Below are 20,946 nucleotides of genomic sequence, written 5' to 3' on the forward strand. Positions count from 1 at the left end.
GTTCACTCCACTACTGCTTTGGCCTTGAATCCAGAATGTCATCTCAGTGCCCCCCCACACATGCCCGTCCAGAACACATCCTGGCTCCATGTGCCTCGACCGCCATAAATCAGCCAGCCACACACTCTGCCCTTGGTGCTTCTGAACATCAGAGGAAAGGATTTGCCTTTTCCTGCTCGGCACATTTGAGTTATGTCATTATTTTTTTAAGCGATAGAAATCTAGTCAATGATTTGTAGCAATCACTGCTGTGCAGTGTAGGCTGAAAGGCTCCATATATCCTTACGGAGGGAAACAGAAACCCAGCAAATTAGTCCTATTTCCTTGACACAGTTTTGTGATAGGCTGGTATTAGGTAAAGCTGAAATCGGGTGCTGTGATTAAAAGATGATGATAATGCAAACCAGACGGCCATCTTGCGAATTAGGAAATATTTTCAAGGAAACCAAGAGAGGCAAGTCATTGAAGTCAAAAGTCACCCAGAGGTCAAGGGGACAATAAAAGGCAACTGGGTTTAGGAAGAATAAAACTGTTACTGTACCCTTTTTCTTGAACCCCATCATCAGAGGCCATGCAAGTCTATTCCCTGCCTGTCTCCTCTGTCTGCCTCACTGACTTTCCTTGTGACCCAAACAAGCATAGAAAAGTATCAATCATAACCCACCCCCCACTAATGAGCTGTGTACACTGGGTAAGGACTCTTACACTCTGACCTCTTTGATAATTATCTCACGATGAGGTCTCAAAAACCCAACATGAGACCTACCCTCTCATTCAGATGCTTTCCTGAATTTCTAGTTTCCACCTGCTGGTGGTGGCCCACCCAAGATGAATAATAAAAGGACTTGGACCTGGTCACCACTTCCACACCAAGCCCTCTTTCTGCCACCCTTTCCTGCTTTGGTGGTGGTGTAACTATTCTTTTTTTTTAATATTAATTTTTGTATTTGGCTGCATCGGGTCTTAGTTGTGGCACACAGGATCTTCAGAGTCACGTGGGACCTTTCGTTGCAGTGCACAGATTCTCTAGTTGAGAGGCACAGGCTCAGCTGCTCCACGGCATGTGGCATCTTAGTTCCCTAACCAAGGGTGGAACCCACATTTCCAGCATTTCAAGTCAGATTCTTAACCACCGGACCACCAGCAGGGGAAATCCTGGTATCATTATTCTTCCTATTCTTCCAATGAATAAAGCTCAAAGCCTGCCTGGGCTTCTGTGATTCCCCCTCCAGTGAGCCTTAGGCCCCATCTCTCACCAGCTCTCAATTCTGCATTTGCATTATCTCTCAGATAAACCTTCCCCTCTGCTCTCCATCTTCTACCAGCCTCTTCAAATCATCATCCAGATCACGGCAGTTAGTGTTTCTTCCACTTCCCCTATGCACCTTTACCAAAAATCAGATGCGCACACTTCTGGGTCCTCTATTTTGTCCTTTGCCAACACCACACGGTCTCGATTATTTTAGCGCTAAGTCTTGAAACCCAGAAGACTGATTCCTTCTACTATCTTTTTTTTTTTAGATTTATTTATTTATTTAATTTGTTTTTGACTGTGGTGGGTCTTTGTTGCTGCATGAAGGCTTTCTCTAGTTGCAACAAGCGGGGGCTACTTTGTTGTGGTGGGCTTCTCAGTTCAGTGACTTCTCTTGTTGTGGAGCACAGGCTCTAGGTGCATGGGCTTCATTGACCCATGGCATGTGGAATCTTCCTGGACCAGGGATTGAACAAGTGTCCCTTGCATTGCAAGGCAGATACTTAACCACTGGACCACCAGGGAAGCCCCCTGATTCTTCCTACTTTCTTTCTTTTCAACATTATTTTCAGAAATATGAGTATAGACATATTTTGGTATGGATTTCTTTGGGTTTATCCTGTTCGGAATTTACTAAGCTCCTTGAATCTAGAGACCTTCCTAACCTCAAGAAGTTTTCAGCAATAAGTTCATTGAGAACTTTTTCATTCCCATCCTCTTTCCTCTCTACTGGGATTTCAAAGACACAAAATGTTAGATCTTTTGTTAGTCCTACAGGTCCCTGAGAATCTGTTCTTCTTTTCTTCCACTCATCTATTTTTCTCTCTGTTGATCAGATTGGGGAATTTTATGGTTATATCTTCAAATTCACTGATTCATCTCCATTTTGCTGTTTAGCCCATCCAGTGAGATTTTTTTTCAGTTATTGTCTTCTTCAATTCTAAATTTTCATTTGGTTTTTCTTTATGCCTTTTGTTTCTTTGCTGAGACTTCCTTTTTTCTCATTTAAGCACGTTCGTATCTGCTCACTGAAGCATTTTCATGATGACTGCTTCAATATCTTTGTCAGAAAACTGCCACATCTCTGTCATTTCAGCGTTGGCATCAGTTGATTGTCTCTTCTCATTAAGTTTGAGACCCCCATGTGTCTTGGTGTGACAAGTGGTTTTTAATTGAAACCTGGACATTTTAGTTATTTCCTTACGAGGCTCTAGAAATTACTTAAACATTCCATTTTAGCTGGCTTACTCTGATGCTGCTTCAGCAGAGGAAGGGAAATCCTACCACATTACAGTCAGGTGGGGACAGAAGTTCAGGTTCCCCACTTGGCCTTCACAGACAACTAGCTGAGTGGGCAGGGGACTCGTTGTTACACTGAGCAGGTTAGGAGGTTCTAGCTCCCAAGCACGTCTCCACTAATACTTTCCTGGCTGGGAGGGGTAGGAGGGCCTTGTCACGGTGCCTCACATGGCCTCCACTGGCACACTGGGGCGGGGGCAGGAAGCAGGAGGGAATGCACGGCCTAGTTACTGCTGGGTGGTGGGAAGAGTCCTGACTCTCCACGAGGCCTCTACTGACCACCCAGTGGGGCAGGGCCGGGCCATCTTACTGCTGCTGGGTGGGAGTGAAGGCCCAGGTTCCCCACGTATCTCAACTGAGAATTGAGTGCTCAGAAATGGCTATCATCATTCATTTAGGAGTGAGGAATGAGTGACCCCAGAGACAGAGTAGAATGGGTTACTGGAGACTAAATGGCAAAGCAGTGGCAAAGTCAGGACTGAACACCCATGCCCCTGGCTCCAAGACCACCTGTCTACACACCAAAGAGTTCCAAAAATACAGCAAGAACACCAGCCCCCTGCCAATATAACAATGCAAAATCTCACCAGCCGAAGGGTAGTGGCTGCCTCTCTTCACATCCTGCCAGACCCCAGGCCAGAAAGCACACGTGGTTATGCACATCAGCCCCCTGAACAACACAAACACACGTCTACTCAAGACGGGCCTTCCATCCAACACACACAGCAAAAGCACACTCGCGAGCCAAGAACTACAGCATCACCGTCACCTTCGGGGCTGGTGGTCTCCCATCTGGAGAGGATCCTGGCTTTCCTACCGTTAGAATCTCAGAAACCAAGATACACCCAGGAGCTGTGGACCTCAGAGCAGCCAGCAGGCCAGGCGCCCCTCTCCTGGCTGGAGAGCCGAGTCTGCACCCAGCTGGAGGCGCCTGCCTCAAACCTGGGGCCTCTCTTCTGGCCCCAGCCGCAGTCTCAGCACAGCACTGCTTATTCTCCGGCAAGGGAAAGCTGGTGACCTGGGAGGGGAAGCTGCTTTCTAACAGCCTTTGTTTTTGTTTCCATTTAAAAAGGTTAGTGACTTTACTGGATGTGGAAAGAACCAAAGTAACAATTTCAAAGAGGCTCAGCATGTTTTGGAGCTGACCAAATATATAGAACTTTTGGGTGGGGAGGAAAAGAAAGGGAGGCGAAGACACAAAGTTTATCCCACATTCGCCACGCACCAGACATACCCCTTGGTGCTCCATCGTGCCTTCTCCTGGCTTCTGCAACAGCCATTCCAGCCAGAAGCAGTTCCAAACCCCTTACCATAGGCCATCAGACTGTCCAGAGGAAGACAGAGGTTGCAAGAGCCCAGCATGGTACACAACCGTGAACAATGTTACAGGATGCAATTCGAATCACGAGATGGAGTGATGTAACTATTAAGAAACTGGTTGGATGCCTAAATTTCAAAACAATAAGATTTACATTTTAAAATTCACAAGAATAACTTGGCTACATTGGTATCACCCAGGCTCATAAATACCCACAATCGTTTGATAGAATCTGTGAACTTAGCTATGCTGTTATGAGCACTGGAATGTCTATGAGTGATTTTGTTGACTACAGGGCTACTTTGACATTTACTCTTTTTATTTTTTTAACATTCACTCAGTTGAAGACAATTTTCACATATTATAGTCATCTAGACCAGGGGTCAGCAAACTCTGGCCAGTGGGCCAAACCTGTCCCAGTGCCTGGTCTTGTCACATTTTCAAATGGCTCAACAAATATTGAAAGGATACTACTTTATGATGTGAAAATTACATGCAATTCAAATTGCAGTGTCCATAACTGAGGTTTTACTGCCCATTCATTTATGTATCAACTATGGCTGCTTTTGTGCTCAAAAGGCAGAGCTGATTAGTTGTAACAAAGACCCTACAGCCTGCAACTGGCCGTTTACAAAAAAAGCTTGCTGGTCTCTGGTCTCGATGGTGCTGGACTGAAAACACGCTGAGATTATGAGGGTGACAACCACCACCAGCAGCTGTTGAGGAAGCCAAACACCCATCCTGAGATACCAAGCGGGCTGCTTATGAGCAAACCCTCTGCGCAGCACTGGTGATAAGCAGGGCACTGTGAAAAGCCACGTTCAAGCAAAATTATGCACCAAGCACCCGTGAACACTCTGTACATTTATTTTACGGGAAAAAACATGGTCTGAATGATGAGAGATCTGAATTCCGTGAGGTTTTCAAGAACGCAGTCCTCTAGGTACGGAGCAAAGGGAACCCTCTTATACTCTTGGTGGGAATGTAAATTGATTACAGCCACTACGGAGAACAGTATGGAGGTTCCTTAAAAAACGAAAACTAGAACTATCATATGACCCAGCAATCCCACTCCTGGGCACATATCCAGAGAAAACTATAATTCAAACAGATACATGTATCCAGTATTCACTACAGCACCATTTACAATAGCCAGGACGTGGGAGCAACCTGAACGTCCATCCACAGAGGAGTGGATGAAGAAGATGTGACACATATATACAATGGAATATTACTCAGCCACAAAAAGAAACTGTGCCACTTGCAGAGATGTGGACGGAACTAGAGACTACCATACAGAGTAAAGTACGTCAGAAAGAGAAAAACACATAGCATATATTAATGCATATACATGGAATCTAGAAAAATGGTACAGATGACCTTATTTGCAAAGCAGAAATAGAGACAGACATAGAGAAGACATATATGGATACCAAGGTGAGGGCGGGGAAGATGAACTGGGAGGCTGGGATTGACATATATACACTGTTGACACTATATATAAAATTGACAACTAATGCGAGCCTAGTGCGCAGCACAGAGAAGTCTACTCGATGCTCTGTAGTGACATAAATGAGAGTCCAAAACAGAGGGGATATATGTAAAAAAACACAAAAGAATGCAGCCCTCCCATAAAACAGGCTTATGCATCTTCCTTCTCCCACACAGCCTCCCATTTGAGGGTGCGGCGCTTCAGTCTCTGGGGCTTCCCACCTCTGTCACGCTGATGCCTTTCTCCTGTGCCCCCCCCCCCTGCCTTCCTCCCGCATAATAACATTGGCCACAGGGATCTCCTCACCTGCCCCCTCCAAGGCTGTAAGGCAGGAACACCAGTTCCTTTCTCCTTAAGGAGGACAGATGCCCCAGGGCTGACAGCCTCGCGCAGGCCTCGGTTTCACGAGTGAACAAACGCTGCACACACCACCTCCTCTCTCGCGCGGCAGGCACGGGGATCATCAGTCTGTGTCAGAGACGAGGAAGCTGGAGTTCGGAGAGGTTAAGCTGTTCACGGGCAGCAAGTGACAACGTCAGGACTGGCATCCGCACCATTTACAAACACAGGGTGCGGCAACTGTGGGTGGTCGGGGCTCAGAAAGTACTGGAAGCAGGCTGAACAGAGGCATGGCCAGGCCCACACAGAATCAGCAAGGCGTAGCAACACAATCCCAGAGGCCTTCCCTACGCTTAGTGAAAGAGGCCAGTCACAAAAGACCACCTGTCACATGATGCCATTCACACGTGGGCAGCAAACGAACACTGACATAATTTCCCTGCATGGACTCGGAAAGTCCCAACCCACAGCACCTCTTATATCCCTGGTAGCAGTGAGGTGTTGAGTTCCTCCGAGGTGAGCCTGAGGAAAGAACAGGACCTCATAAGGAAAGGAAGAGGGAAGGCCAAAACAAGCACCCACTCTGTTTCTGGGTTCCCCCACCTGGGCCTCCCAGCTGCCTGTTCTCTGAGGGCCCCTCAGCGGCATGAGTGTTATTAGAACAGCTTCTGCTGTGGACCTAGTAAATTACACGACCAGGAACTGAATGTCCAAAACGGAGCCTGAGACCAGAACAGAACAGCACCCTGGGCATTCAGCTTAGTAAGCACTAATGCTTTCATTAGGAAAAAACTACAAACAACCTAGATCCGTAAAGGAAGATGGGGAACGGCGAAAGGAGACCGTGATGGGGCAGAATGACGGGAGCGGTCACAAGGCTTAAAAATGGGAACCCCGACTACGTCAAGAGAAATGTTAACACAAAAATCATACTGTGTGCAAAAAGACATGCTTCAATTAAAATACAGGCAAAGACTAAGGAGAAAACAATGTGAGCAGTTAGCGGACTATGCAGATATGTTGGCGGGGAGGTGGGAGGGGCGGGGAAGTGGGGGGGTGTGTGCAAAGAAGAGAGAGGAGGAAGCAGGAGGAGGAGAATGGAGGGATATTTGGCAGAGCTACATGAACAGTAAAACTCAAGTTAAAAAATAACACAGTTGTGGAATTAAACAGCCTTTCTGGAAGGCCAGTTTGATTATATGTACCAAATACCTTCAGAGTTTTTGTATCTTTTGTACCAAAAGCAACACTGTGCATTAACAGATGCACAAAAAATGCATAAAAGAAGCCATTTTATTTATAAACAATATTGATAAACTGAAAACAACCAACATGTCCAAAATAGGGGACTGTTTAAGTAAACATCAATAATTTTAAAAGTACACAGCAACCATTGAAAAAATTATAGTTTGGAAGAACATTGAATATTTAGTACACAAGGAAAATGTTTATGATGTATTATTAAGTGAAAGGAGGAGTGAACAAAACAATATGTTTAGTGTAATACCAATTTTATAAACTCTGTGTGTGTGTGTGTGTGTGTGTGTACAGAGAGAGACAGAGAGACTAGGAAGATACACATTCAAAATACTGGTCATTATTGGTTGAGGAATTATGGGTGATTTTTTCCTGTGTGTATATTTTCTGTATTTCCTAAGTTTTCTGTAATAAATATACCTTACCTACATAATCAGAAAAAAATAAAGTGTTATATCTAGTAACACTAAAAGTGTTATATCTAGTAACAGTTCCCTGGGGGTTCCCCAGGGAACCTGCACTGGTCATTATTGGTTGGGGAATTATGGGTGATTTTTTTCTGTGTGTGTATTTTCTGTATTTCCTAAGTTTTCTGTAATAAATATACCTTACCTACATTATTAGAAAAAAATAAAGTGTTATATCTGGTAACTTAAAAGCACACCCCCAGGGAACCCCCACCAGGGGCTTCCCTGGTGGTTAGTGGTAAAGAAGCTGCCTGCCAATGTAGGAAACACGGGTTGGATCCCTGGTCCAGGAAGGTCCCACATGCCTCGGGGCAACTAATCCCATGGGCCTCAACTATTGAAGCCCATGAACTCTAGGGCCAGGTGCCACAACTGAGCTCATGTGTTGCAACTATTTGCAACTACTGAAGCCCACGAGCCTATAGCCCGCGATCTGTGAGGAGGAGCCACCGCAGTGAGAAGCCCGTTACTGCAGCAGGAAAAGAGCCCCAACCCCTGCAACTAGAGAAAAGCCCACACAGCAATGAACACCCAGCACAGCCGAAGTAAATAAATTATTTTTATAAAGCAAATCAGCAGTGCCATCATCAGGGCTTGACACTGGGGTCCAGTTCAGTTCAGTTCAGTTCAGTCGCTCAGTCATGTCCAACTCTTTGTGACCCCATGAATCGCACCACGCCAGGCCTCCCTGTCCATCACCATCTCCCGGAGTTCACTCAAACTCATGTCCATCGAGTCGGTGATGCCATCCAGCCATCTCATCCTCTGTCGTCCCCTTCTCCTGCCCCCAATCCCTCCCAACATCAGAGTCTTTTCCAATGAGTCAACTCTTCGCATGAGGTGGCCAAAGTACTGGAGTTTCAGCTTTAGCATCATTGCTTCCAAAGAAATCCCAGGGCTGATCTCCTTCAGAATGGACTGGTTGGATCTCCTTGCAGTCCAAGGGACTCTCAAGAGTCTTCTCCAACACCACAGTTCAAAAGCATCAATTCTTCGGCATTCGGCCTTCTTCACAGTCCAACTCTTGCATCCATACATGACCACAGGAAAAACCATAGCCTTGACTAGACGGACCTTTGTTGGCAAAGTCCTGTCTCTGCTTTTCAATATGCTATCTAGGTTGGTCCACCTGGAGTTAAAAGTAATCCAGCAGACTACAACAGGGGCTAAAATGTCTCCACAGCACCAACATCAGGCAGACTGTGGTAAAGATAGCTCCAGAACCCTCTAGCCCACCTCTCCCAGGCAGGGGTCCATGGCACGCCCATGGCTTCTTCGGGGTGCATCTCAGTAAATTTGGCCAAAGACACAAGCCAAGGGCAGCGTGAGTGCCTGGAGCAGAGACGCTGGGCATCCCTGCATTTCCCAGACATGGGAACCCAGCCAAGCCCCGACCCTCCTCTGCCCCCCTACTCTGTTCCTTCACACCTGCCCAGAGTAAAAAATGAGCACTGCTTTGTGTTACATCTGCAATTGTAACCCCACCTCTTCTCTAAGCAAAATAGCCTTACTTTTTATTTTAAGTGGGTTACACAGCAATAAAAAGGAATGGAGCACTGATACAAGCTTCAGCATGGACAAACCCTGAAAACATTCTTAGGGAAAGAAAGCAGTCACAGAAGACTGGGTTGGCCAAAAGGTTCCTCCACGTTTTTCCATAAGATGGGACAGGAAAACCCAAACAAACTTTCTGGCCAACCCAATATAAGATTCCATTTATATAAAATGTCCAGAATCCATGGAGACAGAAGGTAGATTCATGGTTTCCACAGGCGGGGAAAGGAAGGAGTGGGAAGTGACTTCTAATGAGTATGGAGTTTCTTTTAGAGGTGCTGAAAATATTCTGGAATTAGATCATGGTGATAGTGGCACAACTCTGTGAATAAAGTAAAGACCACTGAACGTGTACTTTAAAATGGTGGATTTTGCAGTATGGGAACTATATCTCAATGTTTAAAATTTTCAAGTGGGTTACAATTAGGCTTTCAAGTGGCTATACTTACATTTCTCAGCAGGTTATAATTACAGTGAGGTACTACCTGGCCCATTGGTTCTCCCCAGAGCACATATTCTGGAGTCAGATGAGTTGGAATTCAAATATCATTCTGACATTCATTTGTTGCATGAGCCCCTGTACTTTCCTTAATCTCTCTGAGCCTCAGTTGGCTAGGCTATCGAACAAGAAGAATAACATCTAGCTCATGTGGATTGTTGAGAGGATTAAATAAGTGCACACAGGTAAATCCCTGACACGGAGATCCATAAACAGCAGTTCCTTCTCCCTTAGCTGGCCAGAAGATCCTTTAAACTTCAAGCAGAATAAAACCCTGGGCCTTGACTAAAACATCACCAAAGTCAAGCAGGACCTGAGTACATGTCCATTCTGGAGAAGACACTAAGCTAGAGGCGAGGATGCCAGTGTATACTCTGTAATAAGACTTCAAAACTTGAAGACACAGCTCCACCCTCAAGGCTCACCTACTGGGTTGGCCAAAAAGTTTGTTGGGTTTTCCTGTAAAATGCTATGGAAAAACCCAAACAAACTTTTTGGCCAACCCAATATTGTTGTTTTTTAGTAGTTAAGTCGTGTCTGACTTTTTGCCAACCCAATATAACCAGCAATAAATTCTCCCCCGCCAAAGGCTTCATGTCCACTGTCAGGTTGGACCCTCTCAACCATTAGATAAGCATTGCTATTCTTAGCATCAATCAAGGATGGGGTGACAGGAGCTCAGAGAAACCAGAAAATGGGCAGAGCTGTGATTTGCACCCAGATTAGACTGTCTCCATGGGTCCTAACTTGGCTTTCAAGGCAGCTTTTGTCTCTACTCTCAGCCAGTTTTCTCTGGGCTACAGGTGACACCAAGGTGGCAGTGGGCAGCGCTCGTGTGGAAGGGCCGTGCCACCAGAGGATCGGGCAGGAGTCACTGCCCGGTCCAGCAGCTCTGGCCGTTGAGCACGGAGGTGGGGCGGGGGCAGGGAGTAGAACGAAAAGGGCGGCTGGAGGCCAGGGAGCCAGCGGCAAAGGGAGGGGGGACCAGAATTCAAGGCATGTGAGGGTCAGAGGTCAAGCAAGTGAGATCCATCACCCTAAGCGAATCTGAGAGGTGTGGAAGAGAAGCTGCTTACATCCTTCCCAGAAAGGTGAGAAAAAAGTGATGGGTAACCTTCACATGGCACATCCATGTGCCTGAGACTGCGGTAAGCTTTCTACATTCTCATGAATCTCACCCATGTATGGACTTCCCTGGTGGTTCAGACAGTAAAGAATCCACCTGCAATGCGGGAGACCTGGGTTCCATCCCTGGGTTAGGAAGATCCCCTGGAGGAAGGCATGGCAACCCACTCCAGTATTCCTGCCTGGAGAACCCCCACGGACAGAGGAGCCTGGCGGGCTACAATCCACAGGGTCCCACAGAGTCAGACACGACTGAGTGACTAAGCCCACAGCACAATCTTCACATGGCAGGTCCGCATGCCTAAGACTGCTGAAAGCTTTCTACATCCCCACGAATCTCACCCATGTTATGTATTATTATGATGCCCATTTTACAGCCCCACAGCACAAGAGGTTAAGGTTCAGGGCTCCCCAGCATGGCAGAGCCAAGGAACTCAGGGAGCTGGTTCCCACCCTCAGGGCCCCAGTGCTGCTTGCTGACCTGAGGAAGGAGGTGGGCCCACTGCCAATGACCAGACTCTCTCCTCCATCCTCCTCAAAACAACAGGAGATCAGAGACACTGCATTACAGAAGGAAAGGTCTGCTTGGCAACTACAAATTTGTAACGTGCTGATATGATTGAAAGGTTTCTGAGAAGGAAGCAGGTAGAGCAGCCTCCCTGCAGTCCACATACTCCATTTTCATAAGAAATTAATCTGAGCCTCCAAGAAAAATGGTTAAGTCAAAGCCGTCACTTGTCACACCCTGCCCCCCTCCCACCAGAGTCATGTGGCCACATCCCTGCCGTAAATCAAAGGCCAGGCTCCCCTTTCATCAGATGCCTACAGATAATTCCCCTGAGATTTCCCTGCTGGGGCTCAGAGGGCCACAGCGCAAAGGGTTAACATCTCATTTCCTCTCATCTTTCAAGCCTTAATCCCCATCCTGAGCTGGGTGCATTCCAAGCCCACCTGGAGCAGGTCATGACGAGCCCCAGCCCACGACTGGCCCTTCATTTCCCCTGGCAGGAGATTAGATGGGGCGCCCATTAATCACTCATTACTTGGGTCCTCACTGCTGGCCAGCCCTCGGGCAGTCGGCCAGCTGGCTGGGAGGATTGCCCAGCCCAGGTCGTGGGCTGCTCGGTGCCACCCTTCTGGACAACCGCCTTGTAAGCCGGCTTTCTGGACCACGCCTGGGAGTAGAGGGGCTAAGGTAGAAGGCTGCCAGGGTACCGCTCAGTGATCCGCTTAAGCAAGGCTCATAGGAGAAGACAGAAAGCACAGTATGTTCAGGGAAGCGTTAGTCGCTCGGTCGTGTCTGACTCTTTCTGACCCTTGGACTGTAGCCCGCCAGGCTCCTCTGTCCATGGGATTCTCCAGACAAGAATACTGGAGTGGGTTGCCATTTCCTTCTCCAACATTCAGGGAAAGATTAGGGAAAAAGAAAGAGAGATAAGCAGAAAGAGAGCATTCTCTCGGGACAAGTAACCAGCAATAAAGAAAACTACTGCCTACCTTCCTCTTCTTAGAGGAAACCAAAGGGAAACTGGGAGGAGGGAAATGGAGAGGGGAGGGGATGCTGAATGGGTAATTAATTCCTTATCATCTCCATCACCATCATCATTATTATTACTGCACAGCTGGGGGTGTTCATTTCCTGGATTTGAATATAAAGTTATGATATTTAGCCCTTTAAACACAAACCCCCTGGACCTGAGGGGTCTGAGATTACATACTTTTTCTAGCGCATATACGTCCTGTCCCGCATGCTCAGTCATGTACAACTCTTTGTGACCCTATGGACTATAGGTTGCCAGGCTCCTCTGTCCACGGGATTTTCCCAGGCAAGAATACTGGAGTGGGTTGCCATTTTCTTTTCCAGGGGCTATTTCCAACCCAGGAACCGAACCCAAGTCTCTGGCATTTCCTGTATTGGCAGGCAGATTCTTCCTGAGTACCAACTGCCTGCCAAGCACTGACAGTTTCAGAGCAGTTAAACAGGATGAGAAGCAACAGTGGGCACCCACTAGGGGCTGGACTTGTGCTGAATGCCCTGTGTGCCTGTGCACCGGACCCCAACCCACCCTCTGGGTTGTGGCCATCCATCGTTACCGACAGATGACTGGAGGGCTGAGGGCACAAAACGAAGGCCTGTAGAATGAAGGAGAGGGGTGAGTGAGCAGACTCCACTTGGGTAAGGAGGAGGTTTGACTCACCACTCCCAGAGAGAGGGAGGGAGTGACTGGCCAGCATGCTCAGCTCTATCTGGGGAGTCCCAGTCCACTGTGATTCCAGGCAACCTGGGGCTGCAAACCAATCCCCTCTGGTCCTTCTCCCTTGGCACTTGCTCTGGCCCAGAAATAAAGTCAGAGTGAGCCATCATGATGGACGCTAGGCTCACCTGCAGAGAAGGCAATGGCAACCCACTCCAGTACTCTTGCCTGGAAAATCCCATGGACGGAGGAGCCTGGTAGGCTGCAGTCCATGGGGTCGCACAGAGTCGGACATGACTGAAGTGACTCAGCCACAGCAGCAGCAGCAGGCTCACCCGCCTTTATGCGGACGGGTAGGGAGAATGCTTTCAGGACTGAACTGAAGACCCCTTTGACCAAAAGAGGGCTCAGTTCCAGGGCTCACTCCTTAAAGTCAAGGTCAAGGCCTGTTAAAAAGGACCGTCCTATATGGGATCCTGAGGCTTATTCGCCCACCACCTGTCATTAAAACCTCCTTTGTAAAGGCAGCCTAGGGCAGTGATCCTTAAACCTGAGTGTGCAGAACTACCTAAGGCCACCTTTACAATGCCCATCCCAGGCCCTGCCTCCATTCTGGAATCTGAGTTTTTCCCACCAGATCTTAATTCTGATTCAGGTGTTCTGAAAACAACCCTTTCAGGGAACAGTGATATAGCAGGAGGAGCACCAGACTGAGAAAGCTAGGTTCTAAGACTTAGATTCAAAACCTGAGTTGTTGACCTCAGGAAAGGAAGCGGAGTCTCCTCAAGTGTGGATGATACTGTTGCTGTCCCAGGTTGCTGGGGGGACGAAAGCATCAGGCCCAGCACCCACAGGCTCATTAAACTTGACCTGAATGAGTTCATCAGGCCAGCAAGGCTCCAGAAACTGGAGAAGTCAGTTTTGACGGGTTAGGGAAAGAAGAGAAGGCATATCAGACCCAAAGATGAGAAGTAGGCCAGCATCAGTTGCACAGGTCAGGCAGAGGCGGGTGAAGAGGGGGGATCCTGAAACAAGGCAAGAGTCAGCAATGCAACCTAAAGGCACAGCCTCACACTGCAGCTCCCCTCCCCGTGCCGGTCTGCACCATACGTTAGCTACCAGTGCAACACGTCTCATCCATTATCTTCAAAGAGAAGCCAGTTAATAAACATATATGTAAATAAATATCACAACTCTGCAGACACACAAAAAGAAAGATCAAAGGTGGGAAAAGTGGAGAGAAGAAGAGAGAGGAGGGAAAAGTAGGATGGAAGGTCAAAGCGAGTCACATTCTCAAGTTCGCTGGTGCTGCCAGTGTGCTGGGACTGTGTCCCACAGCCTGGGAGAGGTCCTCAGAGCAGGAGCTGCTCTGGAGAAACTTCGAGGTGGCTGAGGAGATGAGGCATGCCCATTAGAACATGTCTAGGCTGAATACAGAGTCAGTGCAAAGAGTGTAAAGGAATACTTAAGACAGGCTGGGATCCACTTCCTGGAGAAATTTAGCCCAGCAGAGAGGAAATCTGAATTTCTGAGCTAGGGTTAGGAGGCATATGCTGCTGCTGCTGCTGCTGCTGCTGCTGCTGCTAAGTCACTTCAGTCGTGTCTGACTCTGTGCGACCCCATAGACGGCAGCCCACCAGGCTCCCCCATCCCTGGGATTCTCCAGGCAAGAATACTGGAGTAGGTTGCCATTTCCTTCTCCAATGCATGAAAGAGAAAAGTGAAAGTGAAGTCGCTCAGTCGTGTCCAACTCTTAGCGACTCCATGGACTGCAGCCTACCAGGCTCCTCTGTCCATGGATTTTCCAGGCAAGAGTACTGGAGTGGGGTGCCATTGCCTTCTCCGAGGAGGCATATAAGACCACAATAAAAAGACCAGGTAAATGGAATGAAGGACTTCAGGCAGGAAAGAGTTGAGCTGCTCTTGGATCAAAAATGTAGACTCAAATTAAGGCAGAAGTCCCTGGGTCAGGAAGATCCCCTGGAGAAGGGAATGCTACCCACCCCGGTATTCTTGCCTGGAGAATTCCATGAACAGAGGATACAGCCTATGTGGTTGCAAAGATGCGACTGAGAGATAACACTATGAAATCCCTAGATGGAGAATGGCCATAATACCACCACGTCCATACAAGTGCTTTCACACTGGATCTTTGCTCAAGCTCTTCCCTCTGCCTGGCATGCTTTCCCTCCTTTCAGTCTTTCCCATCTTCTTGAACTGCTCCCCATGTTTCAAAGCCCAGGTGAAATTTCCCCACCTCTTCTCATACAGGAAAATCCTTCTCCCTCATCTGTGTCTCCTTTATGTCTTGCACACCCCAATGATTAGCTTTGGTTTGTGGTTCTCTCCTTACATCTCTCTCTTGGGTGGCTGTATATTATCTGTTGGCCTGTTAACAATTCAAGGGCAAGGATATTGTCTGGTTATTAATTTAAGCCGCAGCACATAGTAACAGTCCCTGGCACACAGCAGATGCCCAAAAATATTGGCTGGAGAAGATTTAAAGTGAAGTGAATACTGGGAAGCCATTGTGATTTCTTGAAAGGAGTGATGTGGCGAAATCAGAATTTGAGAAATATTAATCTGTCAGCATGAAAGATGATGGATTAAAATGAAGAAAGGGACTCGTGGCCGGGAGTCAAGAGGGGAGACTATTACTGCAATGTGGACATGGTTTAAAGAGGAGGCAGAGGGAACAGACAGGAAAATAATTTCCTGGGATATCACAAAAGAATGTGGAAGGGACTTGGTAATGAATTACCTACAAGTGAGGGGGATGGAATGGGGAGTCTGGTGCTCTCAAAAATAGAGACTCCCAGCCAACTTGGAAAAAGGTGGTACCATGGAGAGAAATGTGGGGGGATGGGCAATCAATATCCAAGCACTCTTTAGGATAATGTGATTACAATCACAATAAGCACTTCTGGGTCAAAAACAACAACAACAACCCTTCAAGTCAAAATATCCAATCCTGATCTTATTCCCAAACTTTAGCTGTATTTTATTTTTACTTAACAATGAACTGGAACCACTTCTTCATGGGAGACTGAAATGAAGATAAGACCAAGCTGGCAGCCTGCTGGGTGCTGGGCACGGAGATCACACAGGTTCAGCTTACTAGCTCTGCCCACAAGAGGCCACACCAGCTGCTTGTCCAGTGGGGGCTCCAGTATCCTGATCACCCAAACTCACTTCCGGGACCTCTGGGAAATCCCTGTTCCAGCCCTGCAGAAGTTTATAGGAAAGTCCCAGGACTCCCATTTGCTTCCTTACATTAATTTCAGGGCTAGATTTTGTTTTCCAAGTAATTCAACCATGGTGCTAACAGAAATCAATAGGAATTGAGTAGCGCTGTATTTAAATCACCTGTTAAAAATGTTTTCTTCTTTGTATTTTGAGACCCAATAAAATCCTTTTAAGCTCAATCACTTCATCACTTTTATCAATGACGTAGAAGACATGAGCAGGTTATACAAATTTTAAGATTTTAACATTTAGACTATGTGGTGCCTGGGTGCCTTCGGCTCTGAAAGGACAGTTGGACAAGATGATTCGTTAGCCCTCTCTTGGGTCTCTATTTCTCTTATTCTAAATTCCAACAGGCATCCCATGATCGCTTTGGCTACCCAGGTCCGAGGCTTCAGATTCGCTAACTGCCTGCCAAGGGACAAAGGGCTGCGTGATGGGGGTCACAAAGGAGACCGGAAGAGGCGCGAGCACGCACATTCAACAGGCGGTACTGGAGGCACCCCGGCGCGGGGCTGAGTGGGGACTGCTTAAGGAGATCCCAGACCCCACACATTCCAGATGCTAAGTGGACTCGAGAACGACCTGAAAGCTTCTTCCCAAGTTAGGACTGATGTTATTTCAAAGAAAAACCAAACAACAAACCCCCAGTAACTTCGCGATCGCTAAAGTTCCAGTGCGGGCTAGCTCCGTGAAAGCTAATCCTACACGCGCGCCCAGGGACCGCAGGTACTTGGGCTGCACTCGAGGAAGTGTCCAGAGTTGGCGGAAACAACCCATCCACTCCGGCTCCCCGTGGCGCTGGGTTGCAGCGGTTTAGATCAGACACATACACAGATCTGAGGCTTTCTAGAAAACGGTGTGGCCGAGGCCCCAGGATGGGGCTCGACGCGCGCCAACCAAGGCTCCATCAGCTCTCCCGCCCCGGCAAGGAGGTTGGCCAGGCTGTGGTTAGGGCTCGCGGGCTGGGTGTGCTCTCACCGGTTCCCATCTACCCCGACCCAGAGAGCTGGGGGCCCAACTCCGGGCCGACCAAGGTTGACCGTCCCTAGAGTTTCCGAGTGGGAGGGTGGAGGGGTGAGTGCTGGCGCCCGGACAGAGCAAATCCCCCAGAAAGCGAAGAGGGGAGAAGGAGGCGCAGCCGTCGGGACGGACCAGACGCGCGCTGGCTTCCCCTGCCTGGTTCGGGAGCAGCCCCCCGGCGCCCCTGACACACCCACTGAGCCCGCCGCCCGCGCCAGCCCTCCTGGCCGTCCAGAGGGGGACCGAGAGGCGGGCAGCGGCCGGGCCGGATCCGGGCCCCCGGGGCAGGGCGGAAGGGGGCGCGCGACGCGGGCGGCTCTGCTCACCTGGCGGTCCGAGTCCCGGTGCGGCCAGTGGCCGCCTTGCCTGGCCCCCGCGTGGTTCCCGGCGCCGGGCAGCCCCGAGCCCGCCGCATGGACGGCCGCCGCCGCCGCCCCGCGCCCGTCCTGCAAGGCTCCCGCTGCGCCGGGGTTCCGCGTCCGGCTGCGCGGGCGGCCAGCGGCTGGGGCGCGCGCGGAGAGCTCTGGCTCCGAGTTTGCGATCAGGAGAGCCGGGATACGCGCTCCCTCCGTCCTTCCCTCCTCCCCCACTTACGGCCTCCTGCTGTCATCTGGAGTCGCTCCTGCCGCCCCCTGGCGGCCTCCTCGGGAAGCACCGGCCCTCAACCCACCCGCAAGTCCCAGAGGGTCCCCTTATGAGTGCCACTGATCCCTGTGTACCCAGAGAACATCATTCCCTAGGAGGACAGTCTAGACCGAAGAAACCAGGGAGGAGCGTGGCGAGAGGGGAAGGAAGAGTGGCCCGGGCTCGCCAAGTAAGAGGAAAAAGGGGTGAGACCAGGAGGTGAGTAAGCTAGAGACAGATGGTGGGAGGCTTTGAACTTCGAGCTAATCATATTTATCCTGAGGTTGTGAGAGCCCCTGAAGGGCCGAGGCAGAGGAGGGATGCGGGCATCTTTGCGTTTCAGAACAACCATTCTGGCTGCAACAGGGTGAGGCTGAGGCTGAAGGAGGGAGCCAGCAAGGAAACTTGCTGTAAACAAGAGGAGAGAATGCAGTGACTCTAAGACAGAAAAGGGAACCCCTACTCTAAAGGGCATATGTAGTCACACGTGCACACTCACACACAAGAAAAACCTCACTGGCTCCTTCTGAAGGCAAGGGACAACGGACAAGAGCCCTCCGAATTCTAACTAGGATTGGGCAGCTTGAGGGAGCGAGAAAACTCGCTTCCGACAGCCAGAGACATCTGGTACTTTTCTGGTCTTAGGGTAATACTGTTTCCCCACCCCTCGCCACACACACATACACACAAACCCCACATACACACAGGAAAAAAAAAATCCTGCTGCAAAGCAATAATAACCAAAATCAAAGTTTGATTCATATACCTGAGCCCTTCTTTTTACTCATTGGCAAATATCATCCCAAAGAGGTCATGACCAAAGTTACCTATATAGCTAATGGCAGCAAAACGACTAGTGCCCAGTTTCTTGGGTTCCTAATGCAGTGCTACCTTCCTTAAATTCAAATGGAGCCCTTTAGAGCTAGTGAGGTAGGAAAGAGTGACTGGGAGAAAATGCCTCACCCCCCAGGAGGAGGTGGAAAGTGAAAGTGAAAAGTGAAGTCGCTCAGTCGTGCAACCCCATGGACTGTATAGCCTATCAGGCTCCTCCATCCATGGGATTTTCCAGGCAAGAGTGCTGGAGTGGATTGCCATTTCCTTCTCCAGGGGATCTTCCCGACCCAGGAATCGAACTTCCCGACCCAGGAATCGAACCCAGGTATCCCGCATTGCAGGCAGAGGCTTTACCGTCTGAGCCACCAGGGAAGCCCCAAAAGGGTGTGTTGCCTCCTCGTAGGGAAATCGAACCTCGGTCTCCCTTGTGACAGGCGGGGATACTCACCACTATATTAACGAGGACGGCAGGAGGAGGTGGAGGTGACCTTAAAAATTGGAAGAGATTGTCCAGATACTGGTCGTCTGACTAAATGAGTCGGCCTGTTTGTTGGTGACTGCCTCGGAAGCCCGCCTGCAGGAGTTGTTTTGAGAGCGCAGGTGCAGGGGCGGGACAATGAAGGTGGCAGCAGAATGGGAGCTCCCTGCCCCGGAGCCAGGTCGAACAGCGATGGGTGTGGTGTGTGGGAGCAGTTAGGAGAGCAGCAGGGCGGGTAGCCCCCAGAGGAAAAACACGAACAAAAGAGAGTGACAACCCCCGAGATTAGGACAAAGAAAAGGCTCTGGCTTTGAGTGCCGACTACTGGCCTGGAGCCTGGGCGGAACCCGTTCTCCCTGATTCAACTTGGTCCAAATGGGGTGAAATAATTCCACTTCGGTCAAACAGATTTTGATTGGACCAGGTGGCTCCTGGTGCAAGTGGGATTAAATTAATTCCGAGTGTCATGAGTCCCTTGAAAATCAAAGTGTTAGTCTCTCAGTTGTGTCCGACTCTTTCTGACTCCATGGCTGTCGCCCACCAGGCTCCTCTGTCCACAGAATTCTCCAGGCAAGAATACTGGAGTGGGTTGCCATTTCCTTCTCCAGGGGATCTTCCCGACCCAGGGATCGCACTTGGTCTTCAGCATTGCAGGCAGATTCTCTACTGTTTGAGTCACCAGGGAAGCCCCACGAGTCCCTTGGGTCCAGATTAAGTGGCTCAAACAGCTCTGATCAGTTTAAACCATTTAAAATGAGAGAGAAATTATGGAACATTGGGATATACTGAATGCCAATGCACTGGACACTTAAAATGGGGAAAATGGTCAATTTTATGTCATGTATATTTTACCACAGTTTTTTTTTTTTTAAAGAGGAAACCTAATAAAACTTGTTCAAATTGGACTGATTTATTAACTCATTGAAGAAATATATACAAAGTGCTCAGTAGGGTCTTGGTACTGAAAGGGAAAGATGAAATGAAGAAAACATTTGAATCCAAAGAAGCTCCAGAAGCTTCAAGTCAGGCAAGAAATGTACAAAACAAAAAACCATACTGGTCAGTGGTGGGTATAATTGGGACATCTGTAGAACTCATGGGAGGGGATCAGAAATCTGGAATGTTCTGCCTGAGCTGAGTCTACAGGATAGGGAAAGTTCATCAGGCAGAGCACAGTATGAGCAGGGCTTAGGAGCCAAGGATATGGGGGTTTTTTAAAACTAATTTTAGACATACAGACAAGTCTCAAAAATAGTACAAAGAATTCCCTTCTATTCCCACCCTTCTTCCCTTGATGTGAGCAGCTTACATAACCAGAGAGCAATTATTATTGACCTAACTTGATCCAAGTGACCTAGGCTGGCTTTCCAGAACTGATTCTGAACCACTTCAAACTTGTTCAGAGTTGTGACCATATTCTGCTAACATGTCCCAGAGTGTTCTCTTAAAGTCAAGACTATACTGTGAAATCCAGTCTCATTTTAAACAGTTATTTACATATGTAAATCAGAAGAGAATATTAATTAACTATATAAAACCAGCAAGTTTTCTATCTTTCAGTCCTGTTGCATTTCTACTTTATCCATGTGTGTGTGTGTGTGTGTGTGTGTGTGTGTGTATACACTCCCATGAATCAGATTGGCAGGATTTTGTCCTCATGAATGAGATAAACAGATTTCCCAGGTGGCGCTAGTGGTAAAGAACCTGTCTGCCAATGCAGGACATGTAGAAAACACAGGTTAGGTCCCTGGTCAAGAAGATCCCCTGGAGGAGGGCATGGCAGCCCACTCCAGTATTCTTGCCTGGTGAATCTTATGGACAGAGGAGCCTGGCAAGCTATGGTCCATGGGGTCATAAAGACTTGGACATGACTGAAGCGACTTAGCAAATGCACGTATGAGATAAACAACTAACCCTCAGCAGCAGAGAGGGCCAAGTAGAATG

General features: G+C 48.5%; 1 protein-coding gene across 3 annotated transcripts in view; it reads right to left on the minus strand.

Annotated features, from left to right (window-relative positions):
• THSD4 (thrombospondin type 1 domain containing 4) overlaps positions 1-19,092 on the minus strand; it is a 668,521-nt gene extending 649,429 nt beyond the window's left edge. Inside the window, exons 1-2 of one of the 3 annotated variants that reach the window (XM_044925373.2) lie at positions 17,393-17,636; positions 5,668-5,870 (exon numbers count right to left, since the gene is read on the minus strand). The gene's annotated coding sequence lies outside the window, so the exon portion shown is untranslated. Of the gene's footprint in view, positions 1-5,667; positions 5,871-17,392; positions 17,661-18,972 lie in introns of those variants that run through there. The other 2 variants (XM_044925374.2, XM_025296515.3) reach the window with 2 other exon arrangements.
• Positions 19,093-20,946: the final 1,854 nt, after the last annotated feature.

Source organism: Bubalus bubalis, chromosome 11, assembly GCF_019923935.1.
Source record: "Bubalus bubalis isolate 160015118507 breed Murrah chromosome 11, NDDB_SH_1, whole genome shotgun sequence".
Lineage (NCBI taxonomy): Eukaryota > Metazoa > Chordata > Mammalia > Artiodactyla > Bovidae > Bubalus > Bubalus bubalis.